Source organism: Hemicordylus capensis, chromosome 2 (assembly GCF_027244095.1).
Source record: "Hemicordylus capensis ecotype Gifberg chromosome 2, rHemCap1.1.pri, whole genome shotgun sequence".
Lineage (NCBI taxonomy): Eukaryota > Metazoa > Chordata > Lepidosauria > Squamata > Cordylidae > Hemicordylus > Hemicordylus capensis.
Window position 1 is genome coordinate 242,976,590 of NC_069658.1, and position 24,868 is coordinate 243,001,457.

The 24,868-nt window shown below is 46.7% G+C and overlaps 2 pseudogenes; one reads left to right on the plus strand and one right to left on the minus strand.

The window, feature by feature from the left end:
- Nucleotides 1-1,786, minus strand: part of LOC128347574 (zinc finger protein 850-like) — a 61,566-nt pseudogene extending 59,780 nt beyond the window's left edge.
- Nucleotides 1,787-8,988: 7,202 nt separating this feature from the next.
- LOC128347457 (zinc finger protein ZFP2-like) lies at nt 8,989-23,350 on the plus strand (annotated as a pseudogene).
- Nucleotides 23,351-24,868: the final 1,518 nt, after the last annotated feature.

Here is a 24,868-nt window from a genome sequence, read left to right on the forward strand (position 1 = left end):
TTGCCTTCATGGACAACTAGTGACTTCTTCCAAGACCACCTGGCTCACATTCTAGGCCCGTTGCAACACCCAGGATGAACCGCTCTCTCACCTGTTGCTCTTCCTGCTTCTTCTCCTCTGCCTGGCTCAGGAGGAAACCTTCTGCCAGGGCCACCACCTGGGAACTGGACTCCACTCCACATTCCTTGATCCAGCTCTCCATCTCAGGGGGTAGGATGGTCAGGAACTGCTCCAGGACCACCAGGTCCAGGATCTGATTTTTCGTGTGTCTTTCTGGCATCAGCCACTGATGGCAAAGGTTGTGCAGCTGGTGGCAAATCTCTCGGGGACCCTTGGCATCCTGGTAGCAGAACTGCCTGAAGCGTTGGCACTGTATATCTGAGTTCAGGATGTCCCCACTCAGGATCTTCTGTGTGCTCCTTTCCCAGAATCCCCCACTGCTCTCAGCCTGGGTGGCATCAGGGCTGTTTCCTTCATCACAGCCAGCAGACTCTTTCCCCCTCATCTTTAACCTGTGCTCCAGGGCAGCCTCCAACAAGATCCAAGGAACTCCTTGTTCTCTCTTGAGAGATGAAGGTTTTTGACCCCCAGATTCCACTTTGTGGACCTTCTTCCTGTAGGGAAAAAAATGAGACAAATGCCAGGAGTCAAAGAGAAACTAGAGAGGCAATGTGTGGGGGTAGAAAGGATGGGGGGCCAAGAAGAAAGCCTTCAGTCCAATGCAGCCTCTTTTCCTTTGGTCTGACCCCCAAAACTGCCAAGCCTTCCTCCTCCTCTGGGCTTCCTTACAGCCCCCTCACTCCTGCACTTGCTCCACTCTTTCCTCTCCAACACTCCCCGTCCAGACCTCTCTCTCTCCTTTACCCCTCCACTTGAGGAGGGATTGTAGCTCAGTAGTTTCTTTGTCCAAGTCCCAAGTAGACTGTTTTGGGCTGGATGAATGAGATGTTTGACTCAGAAGGCAACGTGATCAATGTTCTTCAGCTGCCTCTCAGGGCAAATGAAAATAGCTTGAAACTGAACAGAGTCAACCCAAGGGAGCTCTTGGCAACTGAAAAAAAGTGAAGAAAACCCCAAAACTGGGCAATATGGGAGGGGTAAGTAACACAGAGCATCTTCCAATTGGGTGAAAGGGACAGGGGTGGGGAGATCAAGGTCTCCCTCCCATCAGCAGCTGCCTTACAAGGCCTCATTATTTTTAGGTACCTAAGCGACTCCTAGTGTCACCTTAAGTGGTGCAGCGGAAAAATGCTTGACTAACAAGCAGCAGGTTGCTGGTTCGAATCCCCACTGGTATGTTCCCCAGACTATGGAAACACATATATCAGGCAGCAGCGATATAGGAAGATGCTGAAAGGCATCATCTCATACTGTGCAGGAGGAGGCAATGGGAAACCCCTCCTGTATTCTACCAAAGAAAACCACAGGGCTCTGTGGGCACCAAGAGTCGAAATCGACTTGACGGCACACTTAACTTCACCTAAGCAACTCCTAGTCTGAATGGGGTGAGCTCAAAAACTTGCTCCTCTAGGCTGAGGCCCCCTTCCACCACCACCACCCCGCCTTCCTGCTGAGTCTCCCACGCACCCATCTGGCATTGCCATCACGCCTCCGGCTGCCCCTCCCACCACACACAGGGGACTCACCCCCGCCCGCCTCGCAAGAAGAAGGCAAAGGTCACTTTGACCCCACCCCCACCAGAAGAGGCGTGAGAACCTCAGTTCCTTGTGCTTCTTCAGCAGCTTTAAGGCAGCAGCTCCAGGTTTTAGTCCATGCAGCATTCCCAGCTGGACTATCCTAGCGGATCATCCAGCCACAAGGGGTGCCCAGTGCATTTTGGAACACGTAGTTCTGTGAATGACGACAACAATGAATGCAATCATTCAACGAACTACATGCCCCAAAATGCACTGCTGCTCTGGATTTTGATACTCAGCTTGTATTTCCAGCTAGACTACACCACTGGAGGGGGCGGGAACGGGAGGCAGGACAGGAGGAGAATAGCCATTTCAAAACACTACACGAGCAGCAGGATGGGAACTGACACTATTACCTGACTATTAAAATTCCCACTATAGTATCGCTGCAGCTTGCTTGGGTGCCCTCCCCTCCCCTTGAAACATGGCACATTTCCAAGGAAAAGGTTAATGGAAACCCCGTGGATCCACAGAGCTCTTTGACCATGCACAGACTCAAATAGATCATTGGTACAAAGAGAAAAGAACAGAAACCAGACCTGTCCCGGACCGTTCCCAAACCACGAGAGCTCATTGGCAAAAGGCAAGAATTACACCACGCCCAATGGATCCACACACGTTTTGATTCTTGACCACAATCTCCAGTAACACTATTAAAGCCCCCATTATAGTATCGACGCAGCCTTCTTGGGAGTCTTTCCCGGCTTCCGTCCTTCCCCTGCCTTCCCTCTTCTTCTCCCTTCTTTACTTGCGAGTCTCTGGGGACGGGGGCAGAGAACAGCAGACAGGACCTTCCCTTTGATGCATCAAGCCAAAAGCTGCATTCCCTTCCTGTTGCTCGTTTTTTTGAAATTGCAGTTCCCTCCTCAGCTCCCTCCCCCTGCAGTGATGGAGCCTAGTAGGAAGTGCAAGCAGGTACCCAAATCCAGAGCAGTGCATTTTGGGAAATGTTCGTTGAATGAATGCATCCATTGCTGTAGTCATTGACAGAACTATGCGTGTGTCCCAAAATATACTGCTCCGGATTTCAGTGTGTACAGGTTATCAAGCTAGGCTACATCTACACTGGGCACCCCTTGTGATTTCCTGCTGGATCCGGTCAAGGGTAGGCTAGCTTGGAATGCTGCATGGACAAAAATCCAGAGTTGCGGCCTGAAGCCTGCTGAAGAAGGAGCTGAAGCTTTCGTGCCTCTTCTGGTGGCCGGAGCTGGGGAGTGGGAGTGACCTGTGTCTCCTTAACCCTTGGGGCGGTGGATCTGGTGGGTCCCCTGTGACCCACCAGATCCACTGAGCATGTGTGAACACCAAGCATGTGTGAACGTGCTTCTCCTCCTGTGCGTTTGTGGGGAGGGGACCCGGATGGCCACTGGGGTGGGATGTTAGGTAATACCAGGTGGGTAAGGAATGGGGTGGGATGGGGTGGGGTGGGGTACGCCAGCAGGAAGGGAGAGAACAAAGGGGGCCTCTGCTTAGAGGAGCAAGTTTGAGTTCACCCCTGCTGAGAATAATGGGGCCTGGTAAGGCAACTGCTGAGTTGGGCAGGTAGACCTAGGAGGAAGTTTGATCTGACTGAGTTTTTTAAAAAATGATTTCTATTGATTTGGCCACTAGTTCTTTCAGGGGGTGAAGGTGAAAGGAAACAGTTACAAGGATTTCTTTTCTGTCTGGGCTAGGCTAGCATGATAATCTTGCTACGGGGATTCTGCCCCAAATCTCCTTCAGAAGAGAGTGTGTGCATTCACACACCAGGCAAACTTACCTCAAAGTCCCTTGGAGACTTTTGGACCCACTCCGCACACATACCAGGCTTTGTGATGCAAATTCTAGCTTATCTCACTGTATGTCCGGGTTTTTTTAAAATGCTGGTTTTAAACTACTTTTTCTGACAATGCAAATGAGAGAAGCACTGAGAAGAAGCAAATGAGAGAAGCACTGAGAAGAAGCAAATGAGAGAAGCACTGACATACAATCATAAGCTTGATAAGAGGCATACTATCTTCAGAAATGCAGATCTATCTCTGTGGGAGCTCTCCCCCCCCCATTGGCTAGAAGGAAAACATGGAGAATGTCATGTGGACTTGTTTCAAAACAAAACTGAGAGCAGAGGGGAGGGGCTTACCCTGAAGCCAAGTGCAAATAACTCCCTGGGGAAGGTTCTTTGTTTTGGAGAGTTGTTTCTAGGTTGGTGATGGAAGGGAATCCATCTCCTTCCTTAGGAAAGTCTGATTAATCAGCCTAATCTATCTGTGAAACACACACCCACACCCTCTGTTACTGGACTCCTATTGGCCTAAGGACCCAGATGGGTTCTGCCAGCTACATCCACCCATATTTCAGTAATATGGCGCAGTCTTTCATCAAGATAAAAAAAATCTATCTAGGGGTTGTTCCTTGATCTGAGTCTTCTTTTTTGTCCCAGGCTCTGACCAGTTCCCCCCCCCCGCCCATTCCAGCAGGTGACAGGTGGGAGAATGAGAAAGAATCTCATGGAGGATTGTTGGGAGGTGCCAGATAGGAAAAGAGGGAACAAAGAATGAAAATGGACACAGAATAGAAGAGAAATGAATCTGCTTCTCAGCATAGTGACTTCCATGAAATGATAATTCATGGGAAATGAGAGAAAGAAGCAGAGGAAAGTCTGTGCCTGCATGCAAGCAAGGGCAGTATAGTGTAGTGGTCAGAGTGTTGGGCTACGACCAATTTCAATCTCCATTCAGCCATGAAATTCCCTGGGTGACTCTGCGCCAGTCATATATCTCTCAGCCTAACCTATCTCATAGGGTTATTGTGAAGATAAACATAACCACGTACATAGCTCTGGGCTCCTTGGAGGAAGAGTAGGATATAAATGTTTTAAAAAAGAGAGAGATGCTTCAGTTTTGGATCAAGCCTTCAATGTCAGTGGAAAATGCATACAGAGGATAAACCATATAAATGATTGGAATGTGGGAAAAGCTTCAGTTGGAATAAAAACCTTATTAGACATCGAACAGATCTACATTAATCTGCTTTGGCAAAATCAGAAATAAAATAAACTAGCTGTGCTGAGTGCAGAACATCTGTGCCTCTAGTTTTCCCACCGCCGCCACCAATTTCTTTTCCCGTCTGCCGCCGTTTTCTTGCCCACCCACGTGCTGCGGACAGTTTTTTGGTTGGGGTCATGGTGGATAGATAGCTCAATGATAATATTGCTTCCGTGTGTGGCAGCTGTGAGAAAGTCAAATGCTATGCTAAGGATCATTAGGAAAGGAACTGAAAATAAAACGTCTAATATTATCATACAAATCCAGGATGCAACAACATTTGGAATACTGTGGTCAGTTCGGGACATGGCATCTTAAAAAGAATATTCTAGAGCTGAAAAAAAGATAGAAGAGGACAAGCTAAAGTTATCACTAGCTTAGAGTGCCTTATTTGGAAGCCTCTCGATATCAACTTTTGTTTCATATTGTTTTATGGGTATGTCTGTAGCATCCAAGCTACAAGTTAAGGCTTGCATTGGTGTGCATTTATGCACATACTCCAATAAAATATTATATTAAAAGGGGGGCATGGAAGAAGACAGGTATCTACAGGAAAGAATAGACAGGTAAGTCAACCCCAATGTAACCCTAGGGGCGTAGCAAGGTTGGAGTGGGCCCAGAGACAAGATTTTAAAATGCCCCCCCCACTGAAGCTCAGCTCATGAAGTAAAGAAATCTTAAATGAGGCTGAATCGTGGTAACAAAAAGCATAGTGTTATATCTCCTATGTGCCACAATAGAACATCATCCTAAATTATTTTTAAAAGGTTTTGTAAATTGTGGGTGATGCAAGTCATTTCATGGTCCTAGAGAAAGACATGCTGTTCTGGTAGCTCCAGGTCTTAATACTCACATCAGTTTCAGAGGATGAATACAACTGGAGGAACCCCGGGCAGGTGCACGGCTGGGGGAGTCAGTCATGTGACTTGCCTCCGGGGGGGGGACCCCAAGGCAGTGGGCCCCCAGACAACTGTCTCCCCTTGCCCTATTATAGTTACGCCCCTGTTCCCCCAAGCTGCAGATGTTATGGCTGTGCAGGTACAATTCAGCAAATATACAGCAACTTTGGTGCTGGAGAAGACTTTTGAGGATACCATGGACAGCCAGGAAAACAAACAAATGGATCCTAGAACCAATCAATCCAGAATTTCCACTTGAGGCACAAATGACCAGGCTCAAACTCTCATATTTCAGACACATTATGCGAAGACCCATCTCCCTTGAGAATTCCATAATGGTGGGGAAAGCTGAAGGAAAGAGAAGAAGAGGACGACCAGCAGCAAGGTGGATGGACTCGATTACAACAACAATGAATGCACCACTGAGAGACCTTAAAGCCAAAGACCAAGTTGAAGACAGATCATCCTGGAGAGAATCTATCTATGTGGTCACTTAAGAGCTGACACTGACTTGATGGCACTTAACAATCAAAGCATAAAATAAGGTTTTTTTGCGGGGGGGGGGGCATGGGGAAAGTATGTATGAGAGAAAGCAGCAGCACGGTAACTAGACCACCAGAAGTGGACTGCATGCCACAGGAAAAAGGACTGTAGGGATGTGCCCAGTGGCCAAATCAAGGGGCATTCCTATTTGAGCCAATGCTTCCAAGGTCAGTTCCCAGGCAGACAGCCACTCCTCCAACTCACACTTGATTTCTACAATGCTCTTCCTAACTTATGCAATATACCACCCACACTGCTGTTTTCAGGACTCTGTAAGTACTTCTTTTTTTTTTTTTTAAGTATGTTGATTTCACACATTGAATAGCCAATACCGTGTAACTCTAACCGTTTGGGCTCCACTTTTGCAGCCGCGTTGGAGAATGAACTCCGAGATGCTGGTGGAAGAGCGCGGTTTCTTCCATCTCCACCCCCAGCTTTCCTCACGCTCCGCTCTCTCCTCGCAACCCAACCCTTCCCCACTCACCCGCCCCACCAATTTTGAGCCCGCCCCCTGAAGTCCGAGGGATCCAACAAGCTAGTTCTCCCGTCCCTCCCTTTCCAGACCCGAGAGAGAGGGGGAAACGAGAGACGCACAGCGGCCACTTCTGGTTCCCATCCGCCGTTTGCGCATTCGCCGCCGCATTATATTGTGTACACAATGAGAAGACGCTCTCCATCTTCCTACTCTATCCTACTTGTAGGGGGGGCGGGCGGGCGGATCTCTTGCAGAGCAAAAGCGCCTCCCCGTCTCTTGGTGCAATTCGTTGGCCTGGCCTGGATGCCCGAGGGAACAAAGACTCCCCACTTTCCTGCTCCTACACGGAGCTGCATGAACTAGTTGGAGCTTCCAGGCATCTCGGGGTCGGGGAGAGTCAGTGACCTCTGTCTTCTCGCCCCTTGTGGGCGTCTGGTGAGTCCTATGCGCGGGGGGCAGGCGGGATGGCTGGTGGTGGCGGTGGGGATACCAGGTGATCAAGTGACGGGAGTGAGTGAGAAATCGGGGTCGAGGAGAGGCAGGTTTAGAGGAGCAGGTTTGATCTGTCTCAAACGCCCACCCCCTCCCTTTCACCCCATAGGAAGATGCTCATCCCATGTTGCCATCCCATATTTCCCAGCTGAGAGAGTTGCTTCCCTCTTCTTCAGGGGCTCGCTTGGGTTGATCCAGTTCAGTTTCAAGCTATGCCTGTTGGTTGCTTTTTGGAGAGGCAAACAGCTCAAGAACATTCATGAGTCCAATCTTTGATCCACAGCTCACCATTGTCTTCCTGAGATTTGTACAGAGAAACCACAGAACTGCAATCTCCCCTGAAAGGGAGGCATAAAGGAGAGGGCGGTCTGGGTGAGGAATGCTGAAAAGGAAAGAGAGTGAAGCAATGTAGCTGTGGTGGGAGGGGGCTGTAGGGAAGACCCAGAGGAGGAGGGATACGGTGGGAGGTGTTAGGTGTCAAACCAAAGGGAAGGATGTGGCATTAGACTGAAGGCTCTGTTCCGTGGCCCTCAAGGTAAGACCAGTGTTCCTTCTAACAGAGATTCCCAGATGTAGTTGGATTAATTAATTGATAAGTGCCATCAAGTCAGTGTCAACTCTTAGCAACCACATAGATAGATTCTCTCCAGGATGATCTGTCTTCGGTTTGGCCTTTAAGGTCTCTCAGTGGTGCATTCATTGCTGTCATGATCGAGTCCATCCACCTTGCTACTGGTCCTCTTCTCTTTCCATCGACTTTCCCCAGCATTATGGACTTCTCAAGGGAGCTGGATCTTCACCTAATGTGTCTGAACTACGATAGTTTGAGCCTGGTCATTTGTGCCTCAAGTGAAAATTCTGGATTGATTAGTTCTAGGATCCATTTGTTTGTTTTCCTGGCTGTCCATGGTATCTGGTAAAAGTCTTCTCCAGCACCAAACTATAAAAGCATCAATGTTTTTCTATCTTGCTTCTTCAAAGTCCAGCTTTTGCATCTGTAGAGTGTCATGGCAAAAACCATTGTCCGAACGATTTTAATCTTTTAGGTATAGACATGTCATGGCATCTAAATATCTTTTCCAAGGCCTTCATTGCAACCCTACCAAGTTCTAGTCTGCGGCATATTTCTTGACTACTGGATCCTTTACTGTTGATGGTCAAGCCTAAAAGGCAGAAGCTATCTACCACTTCAGTGTCTTCATTGTCAATTCTGAGGCTGGTTGTTGTACCCGTTGTCATTAGTTTAGTCTTCTTTACATTTAATTGTAGTACCATTTTTTCACTGTGCACTGTGCTAGACTACAACTCCCATAATCCCCAAGCAAAATTCATTGCAGCTGGGGATTCTAGGAGTTGTAGTCAACAACATCTGGGAATCGCTGTTAAAGGGAACACTGGGTAATACCCAGCCAGTTCTAAACTGTCTGGAAAAATTGAAAACTAGCAATTCGCCAGAGGCAGACAGCATCCATCCAAGAGTCCTTAAGGAACTCAAATGTGAAATTGCCAACCTCCTTACAAAAATATATAACTTATCCCTACAATCAGGCTCTGTACTGGTCTGGAGGACTGGAAAGTAGCAAATGTAACACCCATTTTCAAAAAGGGATCCAGGGATGATCCAGGAAGTTAGAGGCTGGTTAGCTTAACGTCTGTTCCAGGCAAATTGATGGAAAGCATTCTCAAGGATAAAATTGTTCAGTACACAGAAGAACAGGCCCTGCTGGGAGAGAACCAGCATGGCTTCTGCAAAGATAAATCTTGCCTCACTAACCTTCTCGAATTCTTTGAGAGTGTCAACAGGTGTGTGGATAAAGGTGATCCAGTTGACATAGTATACCTGGACTTCCAAAAGCTTGTTGAAAGTGCTGACTCAATGTGCGGCAGCTGTGAAAAAGGCCATTTCCATTCCAGGGATCATTATGAAGGGGATTGAAAATAAAACTGCTAATATTAGAATGCCCTTATACAAAACTATGGTGTGGCCACACTTGGAGTACTGTGCACAATTCTGGTCACCACATCTAAAGGAGGACATTATAGAAGTGGAAAAGGTGCAGAAGGGGGCAACTAAGATTATCAGGAGTCTTCTAGAACACCTTCCTTATGAGGTAAGGCTACAACACCTAGGGCTTTTTGCTTAGAAAAAAGACAACTGCGGGGAGATATGAGAGAGGTCTATAAAATCATGCATGATGTGGAGAAAGTGGATAGAGAGAAATGTTTCTCCCTCTCACATAAGTCTAGAAGCAGGGGTCATCCCATGAAATTGATTGCCAGGAAATTTAGGACCAACAAATGGAAGTACTTTTTCACACAATGCATAATCAACTTGTGGAAATCTCTGCCACAAGATATGGTGACAGTTAATAAGTTGGATGGCTTTAACAGGAGTTTGGATAACTTTATGGAGAAGAGGTCTATCAACGGCTACTAGTCGGAGGGCTATAGGCCAACTCGAGTCTCAAAGGCAGGATGCCTCTGAGTACCAGTTGCAGGGGAGTAACAGCAAGAGAGAGGGCATGTCCTCAACTCCTGCCTGTGGCTTCCAGCGGCATGTGGTGGGACACTGTGTGAAACAGGATGCTGGACTAGATGGGCCTTTGGCCTGATCTATCAGGGCTCTTCTTATGTTCCTCCCCCACACATTGGCTTGCTCTTTGACCCCTGGCATTTGTGTGTCTTTCTCTCTCTTTTTGGTATAGGGAGAAGGTCCACAAGGTAGAACCTGGGTGTCGAAAACCTTTATCCCCCAAGAGAGAATAAGGAGTTCTTTGATCTTTTTGGAGCTGCCCTGGAACACAGATTAAATATGGGAAAGAAAGATTCTGCCGGCCTTGATGCAGCATATGGCCCTGATGCCACCCATGCTGAGAGTAGTGGGGGATTCTGGGACAGGACCACGCAGAAGATCCTGAGTGGGGACATTGAGAACTCAGATATACAGTGCCAGCACTTCAGGCAGTTCTGCTACCAGGATGCCAAGGGGCTTCGAGAGATTTGCAACCAGCTGTACAACCTCTGCCGTCAATGGGTGATGCCAGAAAGACACACGAAAAATCAGATGCTGGACCTGGTGGTCCTGGAGAGGTTCCTGCCCGCCCTACCCCAAGAGATGAAGAGCTGGGTCAGAGAATGTGGAGCGGAGACCAGTTGCCAGGCGGTGGCCCTGGCAGAAGGTTTCCTCCTGAGCCAGGCAGAGGAGAAGAAGCAGGAAGAACAACAGGTGAGAGAGCAGTTCATCCTGGGCATTGCAATGGATTTAGGATGCAAGCCAGGCAATCCAGGAAGATGCCACTAGTTGTCCAAGAAGGCAATTGGAGAATAGCCCAAGGAGATTACCCTCCCACCCGACCCCTTCTCAGGCCTTGATCGGCACTGTTCCTGTACTAATCTCTCCTTCTCCCACTTCCCTGTCTGGGATCTCTTCTTCTGTCTCTTTCAGATTCCAAGACCGTTGTCAAAAGCAGCTCCAAATTTCTCCAAGGCAGAGAGGGCTCCATTGGATGCCAAGCAGAGGCTCCTGTCCAGGTGGACATTGCAGGATGCTGGCAGAGCTGCCACCTCGCTGGGTAAGGAGGGAAGTGTCGGATGTCTCCTTGGGCTCCCCCATGCTCAAACATCCTCAAAATACATGGGGTGCTTTGATGTTTTTCTGAGCCCATTTGATGAGGATGCTGCCTTGTAGCCTCTTGCAAAGTTTTAAATAATGTTGTCTTTCAGGATTTATGCATCTGAACCTGTTCTTGCAGGGACTGTGGGGAGCTTAAATATAAACTTGTACAAAAACATGAAATGTGTACAAAGAATGAATCATTATTGGAAATGATCAAATCTCCTGGCTGGCATCCCATCAGCCTCTCTTTCCCGATGACAGCTAAGGGTGGGCAACGGTGTGGACAAGTATTCCCACTTGCTCTCCCACTGCTGGACCCCTGGGGCTACTTGAAGGAGAGGCCCTTTTGACATGCACCCCCTAATATGCACTTGTATGTCCCCTCAATATTTTTTCAGATGTTAGTTCTGATTTTCTATAATGCTGCACTTAGCAGAACTCAAGGAAAGATTGAGAGCAGGAGAGTGTGCCAAGGGGAGAAATTATTTGGGCAGATGAGTGTGGAGGCCGCTCTGCTGTGTTGATCCCTAACCCACCCACCCACCCCTGCAGTTGGAGGATTTGGGCTGCAGGAAAGAGATTTTTCACATGCTTCCCTGCCACCGAAATGCACTTCTGTGTCTCCATCAAAGTTTTTTCTCATGTTTATATGGGTTGTCTACAGTGTTGCACTCAATGGAGCTCATGGGAGAGGCTGGGACTAGGAGCTTCCCCAGAGGGGAGGACTGATTTGGAGCTGGAGGGGCTGTGGTCTATGAGAATAACATCTTCCTTACCAGGATCCCTGTCGAAGTGTCTGACCATATTGAATATGTGTACTTAAGTTTGTGGGCCGTAGTTAGATTGGGACTTTTGTTGGTGTAAGGATTACCTTGCTGCCCAACTAAGTCCCTAATTGAGCTGACAGACTTGGTTTCCTAGGCTTGTGGGGGTGGAAGGACTTCAATGTTCACTTGTCCAGGGCGGCCAGGAGTCCATAGCAGCCATGAGCACTATGGTCCTATCCCAAGTGCTTTTGGGACCAATTCATGCTGCATGGATAAGGTTATTGCATCCATTAGGATTACAAGAAGACTTGGAAGGATTAGGTTTGATTCTGCTGGTGATTCTGTTGATGTCCTGGTGGAGAACTGGAACAGGAAGCTCACCAGGACAGTAGACATGTTTGCTCCTAAATGTCCTCTCTGATTCACTTCAAAATTGGCCCCTTGTTCTATGGAAGAACTATGGGAGCTGAAGTGGCAAGGTAGATGACTGGAGCGCAAGTGGAGAAAAACTCTAATCCGGCAAATTGCATAGATCACATTTGAAGACCTATGCTCAGGCAATATGCGTGGCAAGGAAGTGATTCTTTTCTGGCTGTATTGCATCTGCAAACTCCTATCCAGAGGTGTTGTTTTGGGTTGTGAGAAGCCTAGTACATGTCCTTCCTCCCTTGAATCAGAATTCGGAAACATCAATTACCCATTGTGATGTTTTAAATGAGCTTTTTGTGGATAAAATATCTCGTATTCAGGCCGATTTAGAGTCAGATGCCACAATTATTGCAGAGTCTAATTCGGAGGTGTCAGCAACTCCTCTTTTGTGGTTAGGCTGGATCAGTTTCAGTTTGTGACTCCTGATGAGTGGACGGGCTGCTTGGAACTGTACGGCCTACCACGTGTTCTCTTGACCCTTGTCCGACACGGCTTATACTGTCCTGCTGGGGAGTTGTTGTAGAAGGCCTGGTAGGGATTTTAAATGCTTCTCTGAGGGTGGGAAGGTTGCCTTTCTGTCTTAAGTAGGCAGTCTGTAGTTAGACCTTTTCTGAAGAAGCTTGCATTAGATTCCTCAGAGTTAAGCAACTATAGGCCTGTCTCCAACCAGTGTTCCCTCTAACAGGGATTCCCAGATGTTGTTGACTACAACTCCCAGAATCCCCAGCTGCAATGGCTTTTGCTTAGGTATTATGGAAGTTGTAGTCAACAACATATGGGAATCTCTGTTAGAGGGAACACTGTCTCCAACCTTCCATGGTAGGGCAAGGTAACTGAGAGGGTGGTAGCCTCCCAGCTTCAGGCAGTCTTGGAGGAAACAGATTATCCAGACCCATTTCAAACTGGTTTTTGGGCAGGCTGTGCAGTGGACTGCCTTGGTCAGCCTGACAGATATCTTGAACGGGGAATTGACAGAGGGAGTGTGACTCTGTTGGTCCTCTTGGATCTCTTGGCGGCTTTGGGTACTATCGACCATAGTATCCTTCTGGAGCGTCTGCGCAGGTTGAGAGTGGGAGGCACTGCTTTGCTGTGGTTCTGCTCTTACCTTTCAGGCAGATTCTGAATGGTGTCACTTGGAAACTGTTGTTCTTCAAAACGTGAACTTTTATAGGGCGTCTCCCAGGGCTCCATTTTGTCTCCAGTGCTTTTTAACATCTACATGAAACCACTGGGAGAGATCCTCAGGAGATTTGGTGCAGGGTGTTATCAGTATGCTGATGACATCCAAAACCTTTTTTCCATGTCAACATCAGTTGGAGAATTGTGCACTAAGCCAACATGAAGATTTCTTTTTAACTATACTTGTTGACTCACTATTTCATTCACCAACATCTTCCCATCACTCTTGTGTGATTTGCAGGTAGTGGAATGACTCTTCCATTGGATTCTCGGCCATCTCTTCTTGCTGATGGAGCGGAAGAGGCTTCAGTGCAACCAGAACAAGTAGGGGAGGGGTCACTGGGGGAGGAGGAGGACAGGGAATGAAGAGATCACCTTTGTCTTCCCCACGTCCCCCTGCATGTGAAAGCATCTCTCTTTCCTTTGGCCTCTGTCAGAACATCTGGCTAGGAGGGCTGTGAAGGCTTTAATCTGGCTAACTGGGCAAGGAAAGAGCCTTTGAAAGGGTTGTCTGTCAAATATTGAGCAGGAGGACAGTAATTTGCCCCTTTGTTTTAGGATAGTGTCTCTTCCAGTGGCGGCGGCTGCTGTCTTCCTTGTGTCTATTTTTATATTTGTAACAACTGGAGCACTTTCGAGACAGAGCACCTTTCCTCTCCATTTCTTTTTATTTGCTATGTAAACCCCTTTGAAGGTTTTTGTGAAAAGTATATAAATAGAATGAATGACACTGCAGGGGAATCTTTCCTGCCTTTCTCCTACTAGCTTACCTTAACTGCCCGTTTGCATTGTGCTTGGAAGGGAAATAACCCTTACATGGTCTGTGAGGGAGGAAACATTTTCTTCTTCTTCCAGGGTCCGGTGACCTTTGAGGAGGTGGCCGTGGATTTCACAGAGGAGGAGTGGGCTCTGCTGGATCCAGCCCAAAGAGCCCTGCACAGGGCAGTCATGGAGGAGAATTATGAGACTGTGTCCTCTCTGGGTAAGGCTCCCTCTTTTTCGCTAAAGGGGAGACTGGAAGAGGAAGAGAGAGATGGGTCTGGTTTGCTGAAGTTGGTGAGAACATGGTGCAGATAACTGGGTTCAGTCCACATGTGGGCCAGAGAACCAGTGTGCTGTAGCAGTCAGAGTGTTAAAGGTCTTGAAGACCTGGGATCAAATACTCTTCAGCGATTAAGCTCATTGGGTGGCTTTGAGCCAATAATCTCTCAGGCTAACCTTCCTCACAGGATCTGTTCTTGTGAGGATCAAAGATGAGGCACACAGTGGAGGAAAGGTGGGATAGAAATACAAGAAATAAAATGGAACCCCAAAGAGACTTCATCTGACAGACTCTGGAGATATGAAGTTGCTTTATTTAGGATAAGAGCATGGGTCCATCTAATTCATGGTTCTCTGCACTGACTGGAAGCAGCTCTGCAGGGTTTCAGATGAGGGTTTTCTCAGTCCTACCTGGAGATGGCGCCAGAGCCTGAATCTGAGACTTTCTGCAGCTGCTCTGCTGGAACTTACTTCCCCTAAGGAGTCTGGAGGGAGGGAGATCTTGGATCCCTGCAGAGATTAACCCCAGGAGAAGTTTCCTCCTCTCAGCCATGTAATGGGATTCACCCTGAGTAACAGATTGCAAGCCAAGTCCTGTGAACTTCCTGCCACTAGAGGAGAGTCCCTATTTAAGCCAAGCACCTGACCGGAGGCTGTGAACCAATTTTGTGCATGGGTAGATTGTGGGTACAGTATATCTCCTGCTCAGATGTCCAAAATGGTCTGTCTGGTCTGGATTAAGTTCCAGCTTGTTCACACCCATTGAATCTATGACTGATCCCCAAACCCTACAGAGCTTCAGGACCACTGAAAATCTCCGATAATTCTTTCCTCGTAGTCAGATTATTATCTTGAATCCCCTTCAACATCCACACAATCCTCCATACTTGAGCAAAAAATGAGGTCTAGAATTTCCCATGCCTAATCTACATCAGGCCATAGAAGCTGGGTCCTACAAATGGAGTCACCAAAATCCAGAGCCACAGAGTTAAGCAGGCCTTGTAGGGAATACTGAAATCTTGCAGGTTAAGTAGCCAGGAGGGAATTCGGCTGTTATGAGCTAGACAGACATGTCAGTGTCATTCTGAAGGGCCGTGAAGGGAAATATTTCCTTTAGGTACAAAGCTCCATGCACCCACACTGAAATGAGGCAGAAATTTATCTAGGAAGTGAGGAAACTGCACCTGTTAAATGTCTGCCTGGATGCATCTCTCCTCAACTGAGTGTCCAACTGAAAGACTAAGGCAAAGTGTGGGTGCATGGAACATCATTTCTAAAGCCATCATCCTATACCAGACAATACAAAGCCTACACAGCTTATATGGCACGCAGGGGCGTAACTATAATAGGGCAAGGGGAGACAGTTGTCTGGGGGCTTACTGCCTTTGGGGGCCCCCAGAAGCAAGTCGCATGACTGACTCCCCCAGCCGCGCACCCGCCCAGGCTTCCTTCAGTTGTATTCATCCTCCGAAACTGATGTGAGTGTTAAGACCTGGAGCTACCAGAACAGCAAGTCTTTCTCTAGTACCATGAAATGACTTGCATTGTCCACAATTTACAAAACCTTTTAAAACATAATTTAGGATGATGTTCTGTTGTGGCACATAGGATAGATAGATAGATAGATAGGAATATGAAACTTCGGGGGGGTGCATTTTTAAATTTTGTCTCTGGGCCCAAACCTGCAATTTCTATTCTTTTTAGGGCATAAATGAAAATGTAAAGCATCTTAACTCTCTCATTTTAAACCAAAGGTTTTTGGATTACTGACTGCTGTATTTATATTCTGGTCTTCCTCCAAGGAGCCATGAGCACTTTGCCCGGTTATGTTTGTCCTCAACAACATTGTGCAGTCAGTTAGGCTGAGAGAAAAGTGACTGACCCAGAATCGCCCAGTGAGTTTCATGGCTGAGAAGCGGATTTGAACTCGGGTCTCTCCAGTCCTAGTCCAACACTGCACCACATTGGCTCCCTAAGTTGCAAATTCCGTGCTGCCAACACTCCTTGAAACCTGCAGTGCTCATTTCAGTTGAAGGGCAAGGGGGACAAAGTCTGACTGTTGCTGTGGCATGCTGTAGCTGCCACTGGGAGACCTGCCCCTCTGCCTTCCTTACAACTGTGCTTCCTAGCCCAGAAGATTGCTCAGACATCTGTGTAGCCTGTTGCAACAATGACAAAGTTCTTGTACTTTATTATTATTTAGATACGTACTAAAATAGTTGTTTATTTTAGATATGCTAGGTTATTATTTAGATATGTTGAAAACGTCAATCTTTGCTGCTTGTTTTTCTCTATGGTGTTCATTTAGATTTCCAAGTTAATATTTTTAAATGTTCATTCTAGATATCTCATTTTCCTCTCTACTGAATTCAAAGGTGCCATATCATACTGTGCCCAGGGCAAAACGAAAAACAAAAAAAACCATCACAGGCCCTGGGCTGCCTCCACCCATGTCTCAGTAATACAGAGCAGTCTGGCTGTGTTCTTCTCCTATCAAGAGAACGCATAACTGGGCATTGTTCATGGATGTGAGGCCCCTTTACGGTCTCAAACCTGATCAGTTTTCTCTCTTCATTCCAGCAGGTAACAGCTGGGAGAGAGAGGGAAAGCCCCACAGAGAATTGTTGGGAGGTGCTGGAAGGACAGAGACAGAACGTCAAGGAATAAAAACTGAAATCAAACAGAAGAGGAATGGATCTCCTGCTTCTCAACATGGTGAACTGCATACAATCACAATCCAGGGCAAAGTAGAGAAAACTCTTTGTATTTTCAACAGGGGGAGCTTCCGTTCTGAATCCAGCCTTCAACCTCAGTTTAAAATGCATATGGAAGAGAAACCATACAAATGCTTGGAATGTGGGAAAAGCTTCAGCAAGAGAGCAGTTCTCAGTAAACATCAAATAATTCACAGAGAAAAGAAACCGTATAAATGTTTGCAGTGCGGAAAGAGCTTCAGTCATAGCACAAGCCTGACTGCACACCAAAGGATTCATACAGGTGAGAAACCATATAGATGCTTGCAGTGTGGAAAGAGCTTCAGTCACCGCACAAGCCTGACTGCACACCAAAAGATTCACACAGGTGAGAAACCATATAGATGTTCAGAGTGTGGAAAAAGCTTCAGTCAGAACTCGGGACTGACTTTCCACAAAAGGACTCACAGAGGAGAGAAACCTTATACATGCTTGCAATGTGGAAAGAGCTTCAGTTACAGCACCAACTTGACTTCACACCAAAGGATTCACACAGGAGAGAAACCATATACATGCTTGGAGTGTGGAAAGAGCTTCTCTCGAACGGACTCACTTACTTTACACCAAAGGATTCACACAGGGGAGAAACCATATAGATGCTTGGAGTGTGGAAAGGGTTTCAGTCAAAATTCACATCTCATCTCGCATCAAAAGATCCACACAGGTGAGAAACCATATACATGCTTGGAGTGTGGAAAGAGCTTCAGTCACAGCAGAAGCCTGACTTCACACCAAAGGATTCACACAGGAGAGAAACCATATAAATGCTTGGAGTGTGGAAAGAGCTTCAGTCACAGCACAAACTTGACTTCACACCAAAGGATTCACACAGGAGAGAAACCTTATAAATGTTTGGAGTGTGGAAAGAGCTTCTCTCGAACAGACTCCCTCACTTTACACCAAAGTATTCACACAGGGGAGAAACCATATAGATGCTTGGAGTGTGGTAAGGGTTTCAGTCAAAATTCACATCTCATCTCGCATCAAAAGATTCATCCAGATGAGAAACAGTATAGATGCTTGGAGTGTGGAATGAGCTTCAGTCACAGCAGGAGCCTGACTTCACACCAAAAGATTCACACAGGAGAGAAATCATATACATGCTTGGAGTGTGGAAAGAGCTTCTCTCGAACTTACTCCCTCACTTTACATCAAAGTATTCACACAGGAGAGAAACCATATACGTGCTTGGAGTGTGGGAAGGGCTTCAGTCAAAATGCATATCTCACTTCACATCAGAAGACTCACACAGGTGAGAAACCACATAGGTGCTTGGAGTGTGGAAAGAACTTCAGTCATAGAGCTAGCCTGACTTCACACCAAAGGATTCACACAGGGGAGAAACCATATAGATGCTTGGAGTGTGGAAAGAGCTTCAGTCACAGCACAAGCCTGACTTCACACCAAAAGATTCACACAGGGGAGAAACCATATAGTTGCTTGGAGTGTGGGAAGAGCTTTAGCCATAAGCAGCATCTTAACTTACATCGAAGGATTCACACAGGAGAGAAACCATATACGTGCTCGGAGTGTGGAAAGGGCTTCAGTCAAAATGCACATCTTACTTCACATCAAAAGACTCACAGATGAGATACCATATAGGTGCTTGGAGTGTGGATAGTGCTTCAGTCATAGAGTAAGCCAATTTCCCATAAAACACTTCATGTTGGTGAAACCATATAAATGATTGCAGCGTGGGGAAGAGCTTTGATTGGATGCATTCCCTCATTTATCACTTATTCACATTGTAAATTAATTCTTGGAAAAGAGCTAAATCTGCTTTGGAAAAAAGAGCCAAAACCACATCTGCCTAAAAAGCTTACACTTTTGTGGCATGAGTTTCTGTGGGGTGCATTTGGCAAAAGCTTATAAAGAGCAATACTTCTCTCTTTGGTGCAAGCTCAGCATTGAAGCACGCATCTAGTCATCTTCTCTTAAAAAGTGGTCACAGCATCAATATTACCCACTGATGTTCACCCACTCTTGTTAGATGTCTTTTAGGCTTCTTATCCCTTCTCTCTCTTTTTTTAAGGAAAGGGTGTGGACCCCAGAAAGGCAGTTCCCCTCTCTCTATCACAAGTTAGCAGCATAATACTTCGTTTCGGTGCTTGTGTTCTTACGCTGTGGTGACCATATTCTCCTCAGACTTCTTGTCTAAAACACCTTTCAGGTTTAGCAACCTGAGTTCAGAGTAGTTTTTGGACTACTTGCAGAATAGTTGTTTGGAGGAAACCTTCCCCCACTCTGCCCAACGAGGGAGGGAAAGATGGAGCCGTGCCAGAGGCATTGCTAGATGCTGAAAAGACCTGGGGCCAAGGGGCTGGCCCTGGCCCACAGCCACGCTTCCCATTTGGATAATTAACTCTTTCCATGCCCCCTGGAGGAATGCAAAACCCTCTTCTAGTTCTTGAAGCCATTTACAATCAGGACCCCTTTGTTATACGAGTGTTTGCTGCTGGGCAGTCTTTCAAGTCCAAAACATTTTTTGGTGGGTGGGTGGGTGGTGGTGGTGAACATTTTGCTTTTGCAGAACTGCCCACCTCCTGATCCTGGGCCATCATGACCACCAGCCTGGCAGCTGGATTGCTGCTGGACTGGAGGGGCTGCTCACTGCCAACACACTATGCTCATCCGCTGGATTGCTTCTGGGCCGCCCTCCAGTCCCTCCACAGGAGAGAGATGGGAGCGTGGAAGGTGAGAAACCTTTCACTTAGAACTTGGACCCAAGCTTTTCCCATGGTGCAGTTAATTACCAGTTGGAAAGGGCCATGGTGATGGCCACTAGCCTAGCTGATTTTAAGAGGTTAGGCAGGGCCATGGAGGACAAGCCTCTCTGTGCCTGCTGCTCTTGGTGGCTGAATCCTACCTTTACTCAGGAGGCCCCTGAATGCCAGTTTCAGGAGATGAACAACGGTGGGAGACGAGTATTTGCCTTCGCCTCCTGCTTGTGGACTTCCCAGAGGCATCTGGTGGCAGAAAGGATGCTGACAAACAGATGTGCCCTTGGCCTGATCCAGCTGGGATCTTTTCATGTTAAGTGCAAGGCAGCTGCAGCTGCTCAGAGCTTGTGAGAGGCTGAGTGCCGTTCCCTTGAGGATCATTTCATGTGAAGGAGAAGATTCCTGGGAAGGAAATGGCTCTGCACTGAACTGGCAGCTCTCGTGGCTGTTTCGAGGCGACACCCTCCATCTGCTGCAGCTTCTGTACCTCCAACGGATACCTTCCTTCCTTCCATGCTGAGTTCTCGCCTTCAATCCTATGATCCTCAGAGCTGCTCCTCCTGGCTCTGCAAGTCTGACAGCTTCATTCCCACACAGTGATGGACTTGCGGTGAGACCACCCGGGAAGAATGTGATGCCTGTGTGAGCTCTGCCACTCAGAGTCCTCCCTTACGCCCACAAAACCCGGTCCTGAATTGCTTGGGATCTCAGCTCTTGACTATTTTCATTTGGAGAAGATACTGATTTCCCCTGCAGCCCTGGAGGTGTCCAAGACATCCAGCAATAAGCAGCTGAGCAAATTGCAGAGGCGCCTGTCTGACTTCGCACTTAAAAGGGCTGATGCGATTTCAGACCATGAGGAGGTGGCTACTCCGACCATACTAGGCCTCTTGAGAGCCGCTGAGAAAGACACAAGGGCTCTCCCGTCCAAAGTGGATGAAATTAATGATACCTTGCTGAAAATTAATGACCCCATGGATAATGCTGAGAAGGGAATTGGAATGTGGGAGGACAAAACTTACAGAGCAGCAGAAAGTTCTCACTAAGCTGCATATTGAAGTTACGCAGTCCTACAAGGTTCCATACTTTCCCCAGTGCTTTTTTTAACATTTGTATTAAACGGCCAGGATTGATCATTTTGGTGCAGGATGTTATCAATATGCTGATGACACCCTAATCTATTTCCCCATATCAATTTCATCAGGAAATGGCATAACTTCCCTAAACACCTGCCTGCAGATAGTAATGGGCTGGATGAGGGATAACAAGCTGAGGTTGAATCTAGATAAGATGGAGGCACTTATTGGGGGGGAGGTCAGGACTCAGATATAGAGATGCACACAAACCAGTTTGGTGCCTCCTTAGGGAAATGCCGAACCAACTCGGATGCCTGCAGCCGAACTGGTTTGGCAGGGCAGGGAGCAATTGCCTTTAAAAGCAGGTAAGCAGTTCCTTACCTGATTTGCTGATGCCCCACCACTTTTCAGGGTGCGGTGCTCGCTCTAGCAAAGCCCCTGCGTGGCTGTGGCACTGTTTCCTGCAGCCTGAGTGTGGTGTCAACAGGTACATGGCCACACTCAGGCTGCAGGGAATGGTGCCACAGCTGCACTCTGCCTTTGCTAGAGTGAGCACCATGCCTGGAAAAGCGGTGGGGCAGCAGTGGAGCAGGTAAAGACCTGCATTTTAAAAGAGCCTCTCCCTGCCCGCGGCTGCACAAGCCGTTCGTGCACACCCCTTTTCAGGAGTAGGTTTAGATCTGCCTGTTCTGGATGGGGTTATTCTCACCCAGAAAGAACATATACACCATTTGGAACTAGTCCTGGATCCAAAGCACTCTCTGGTTCCTCAGACTGGAGAGAAGTATCTGTGAGAATTAATTTTATACTTCAACAAAATTTCAAATTACCAGATGCTTTGATCATTCATGGCTTATTCCTCTCCCTCGCCCCCATTCTTACATCCCTCCTTTCTTTTAGTAATGTGTTCCAATCCTGGGCTGGAAAATGAAGACCTTTGTGCATGTATCCTTTTTATCTGAAACTTCATCCTTGTGTTTTTCAAGATGTCTTTCTGATGTAGTTCACTACTTAGTGTTCTCTGCCCCTCCAACATAAGGATTAGAGAAGAAATTAATATCAACAACAAAGGGGTTAATAATGTATCAGAATAACTAACAGTAGATCCATAAAGAAGAAGCACACGGGGTATACATGATAGCAAGTTTTCTATTAAGGGACGATTGGAATATTGATGTATTTCTTTAAGTTATAATTTCTGTACAGTTATGAGAAATTTTAGCATTAAAAAGGAAAAGATTAAAATATAGGTCATGTTGCATTTCAGCACCCCACCGGACTTATTTTGCAAGCCCTTTGTTATCAGTTCCAGTCTGATGCCTTACTTTATGTTTTATGTCTACATTAGTAGGTAGGGCCTGTCACTGACCATGCAGTCATTTTGCATAGATTAAGACTTCTAGGAAAGTTCAGGAAATAAAATAGATGTAATTGAAAAAGGGAAATAAAACAATTGTTTGAAGTTTGTAGGATTTCAACTTCTAACATTCATTTTATGGGAGAAATACCATATATGGTAAATTAGAATCATAATAAATCTGAATTTGAGAAGGATCTTCTGCTCTTCTTTGGCATTATGTCATTTTGGAATTATTGATTTGACTGAGTATTAATCTTAATTAATCTGAGTATTAAACAGTAACAGTCAAAACATGATTATATTCAGAATTTCTTCTAAAAAAAACCTCCAGGAGAATTATTTCAACTACTGTTTTTCATTGTGCTGCCCCTGATTTTTTGTCCCACTGGTGACCCCTGCCTCTGCTCCCCTCAGGCATCACACACTCCCTCTCTCTTCCTGCCCAACGCAAGCATGCTTTCTTTATTTCATGTTGCCACCAGACTGGTGCATGCTCTCTCTCTTTCTCTGCCATCTTTCTTCTGCCCACTATGCAGTATTTTTGCAGAAGCTTTTCCCCTCAGGATTTTCTGTATCTTTCACTTGTCAGTACAATACCCTACTGCCCACAAACTCGCATAGAGGTGAGTGTTCTTTCTGGAACTGGAGCTTGGCATACCCATTTCCTGATGTAGCTGACATCTAATCTAAATGTAACTGTGTGTAAATTGTGAAGTGTGAAAAGTCATCAGATTATAGGCAATCCAAAACAAGAGAAGCAGCACCAACATGCTGAGATAGAAGAGACAGTGTAATCAAGAATCTACTGACAGTGTGGTGTAGTGGGTAGCTAGTTGAAATCAGACCGAGAGGAGGGGCAGTTTGACAGTTTTGCTCAGTCAGGAACTTTACGGAGAAGTGGCTGGAGGCATTCGCTCTCTCTCAGTATTACCTCCTTTGGAGGGCAGTTGTGAGTATAAACAGAATGGAGAGCCCATTTAGTTCACTCTGAGCTCCTTGGATGGAATAAAAATGCAGTCTAACATATATAGTTCACATGTGTCTTGGAACACAGGTCTTGGCTGCTCCAAAACCCATACTTTTCTTCACCTGCTACGACCAGTGATCTTCACTATTTTTATTAATTTATTATTATTAATAATTTGATTTCTATACCGCCCTTCCAAAAATGGCTCAGGGCGGTTTACACAGAGAAATAACAAACAAATAAAATGGATCCCTGTCCCTGAAGGGCTCACAATCTAAAAAGAAACTGGAGGTACTGTGCTGGGGGTGGATAGGGCCAGTTACTCCCACTGCTAAATAAAGAGAATCACTACGTTAAAAGGTGCCTCTTTGCCAAGTTAGCAGGGGTCTTTTACTGGGGGGGGAGGGTGCATCTGCCCACAGGGCTCATTCCATGGTGGGGGGAGGAAGGTGGAAGTGGCCCCGGCCGCAGTGGTGGGAAGGAGAGAGAGAAAACATGGGGGGTGTGGAGCGTGATGGCTGAAGGGACTAGATGTAGGGGGTGGGGAAGAGGCCAGCCAGGGGCCACCACTGGAGTCTGTGAGGGCTGCCAGTGGGCTGCAGGCCACGCAAGGAAGAACAGTGTGCTGACATTTAAGGGTTTGGAAACTGACAATGTGATGTACACTCTGGCCCAAGTAGAAAACAGCCACCTCAGAAACCAAATTGTCTTTATTGACACTGAATAAGTACCGCTGTTCTCAGTAGGGGTTTGGGAAAGGTAGCCAGAGAGCATCAGTATTGCTGAGCAGGGGAAGGGGGGAAATGCAAGGGAGGAAAAGGAGGAGCTGGTGGGAAGAGAGAGCGCTTCAGCTAGAGAAATGGGTGGGGGAGGCAAATGATAGAGAAATTGTGCCCACCCTGGGTTCCCCACCATAAGACCCACCTCAGGGGGCTTCTTCCCTACACTGCCAGGAGGTGGGAAAGAGAGCAGGTCAGGAAAGTTGGAGCGGGGTGCGGGGGCCACACAGATGCTGACCAAAACCTTCCCGCTCCTACCAAACCAGGCTTTTCGGAGACGGAGGCTAAAGAACTGAGTCGGATAGAAGTGACAAGAGATGATGTTCTAAACTGTCTGGAAAAACTGAAAACTAACAAATCGCCAGGGCCGGGTGGCATCCATCCAAGAGTCCTCAAAGAACTCAAATGTGAAATTGCCGACATCCTTACTAAAATATATAACGTATCCCTGCAATCAGGCTCTGTACCAGAGGACTGGAAAGTAGCAAATGTAACACCGGTTTTCAAAAAGAGATCCAGGGGCAATCCTGGAAAATACAGGTTAGCTTAACGTCCATTCCAGGCAAATTGATGGAAAATATCCTCAAAGATAAAATTGTAAAGCACATAGAACAGGCCATATGAACAGTTTGTAGTTTTTTGAGAGTGTCAACAAGTGTGTGGATCAAGGTGATCCAGTTGACATAGTACAGGTGAAACTCGAAAAATTAGAATATTGTGCAACAGTTCATTAATTTCAGTAATGCAAATTAAAAGGTGAAACTGATATATGAGATAGACGCATTACATGCAAAGCGTGATGTCAAGCCTTAATTTGTTATAATTGTGATGATCATGGCATACAGTTCATGAAAACCCCAAATCCACAATCCCAGAAAATTAGAATATTACATGAAACCAAGAAGACAAGGATTGTAAATAGAACAATATCGGACCTCTGAAAAGTATAAGCATGCATATGTATTCAGTACTTGGTTTGGGCCCCTTTTGCAGCAATTACTGCCTCAATGTGGCGTGGCATGGATGCTATCAGCCTGTGGCACTGCTGAGGT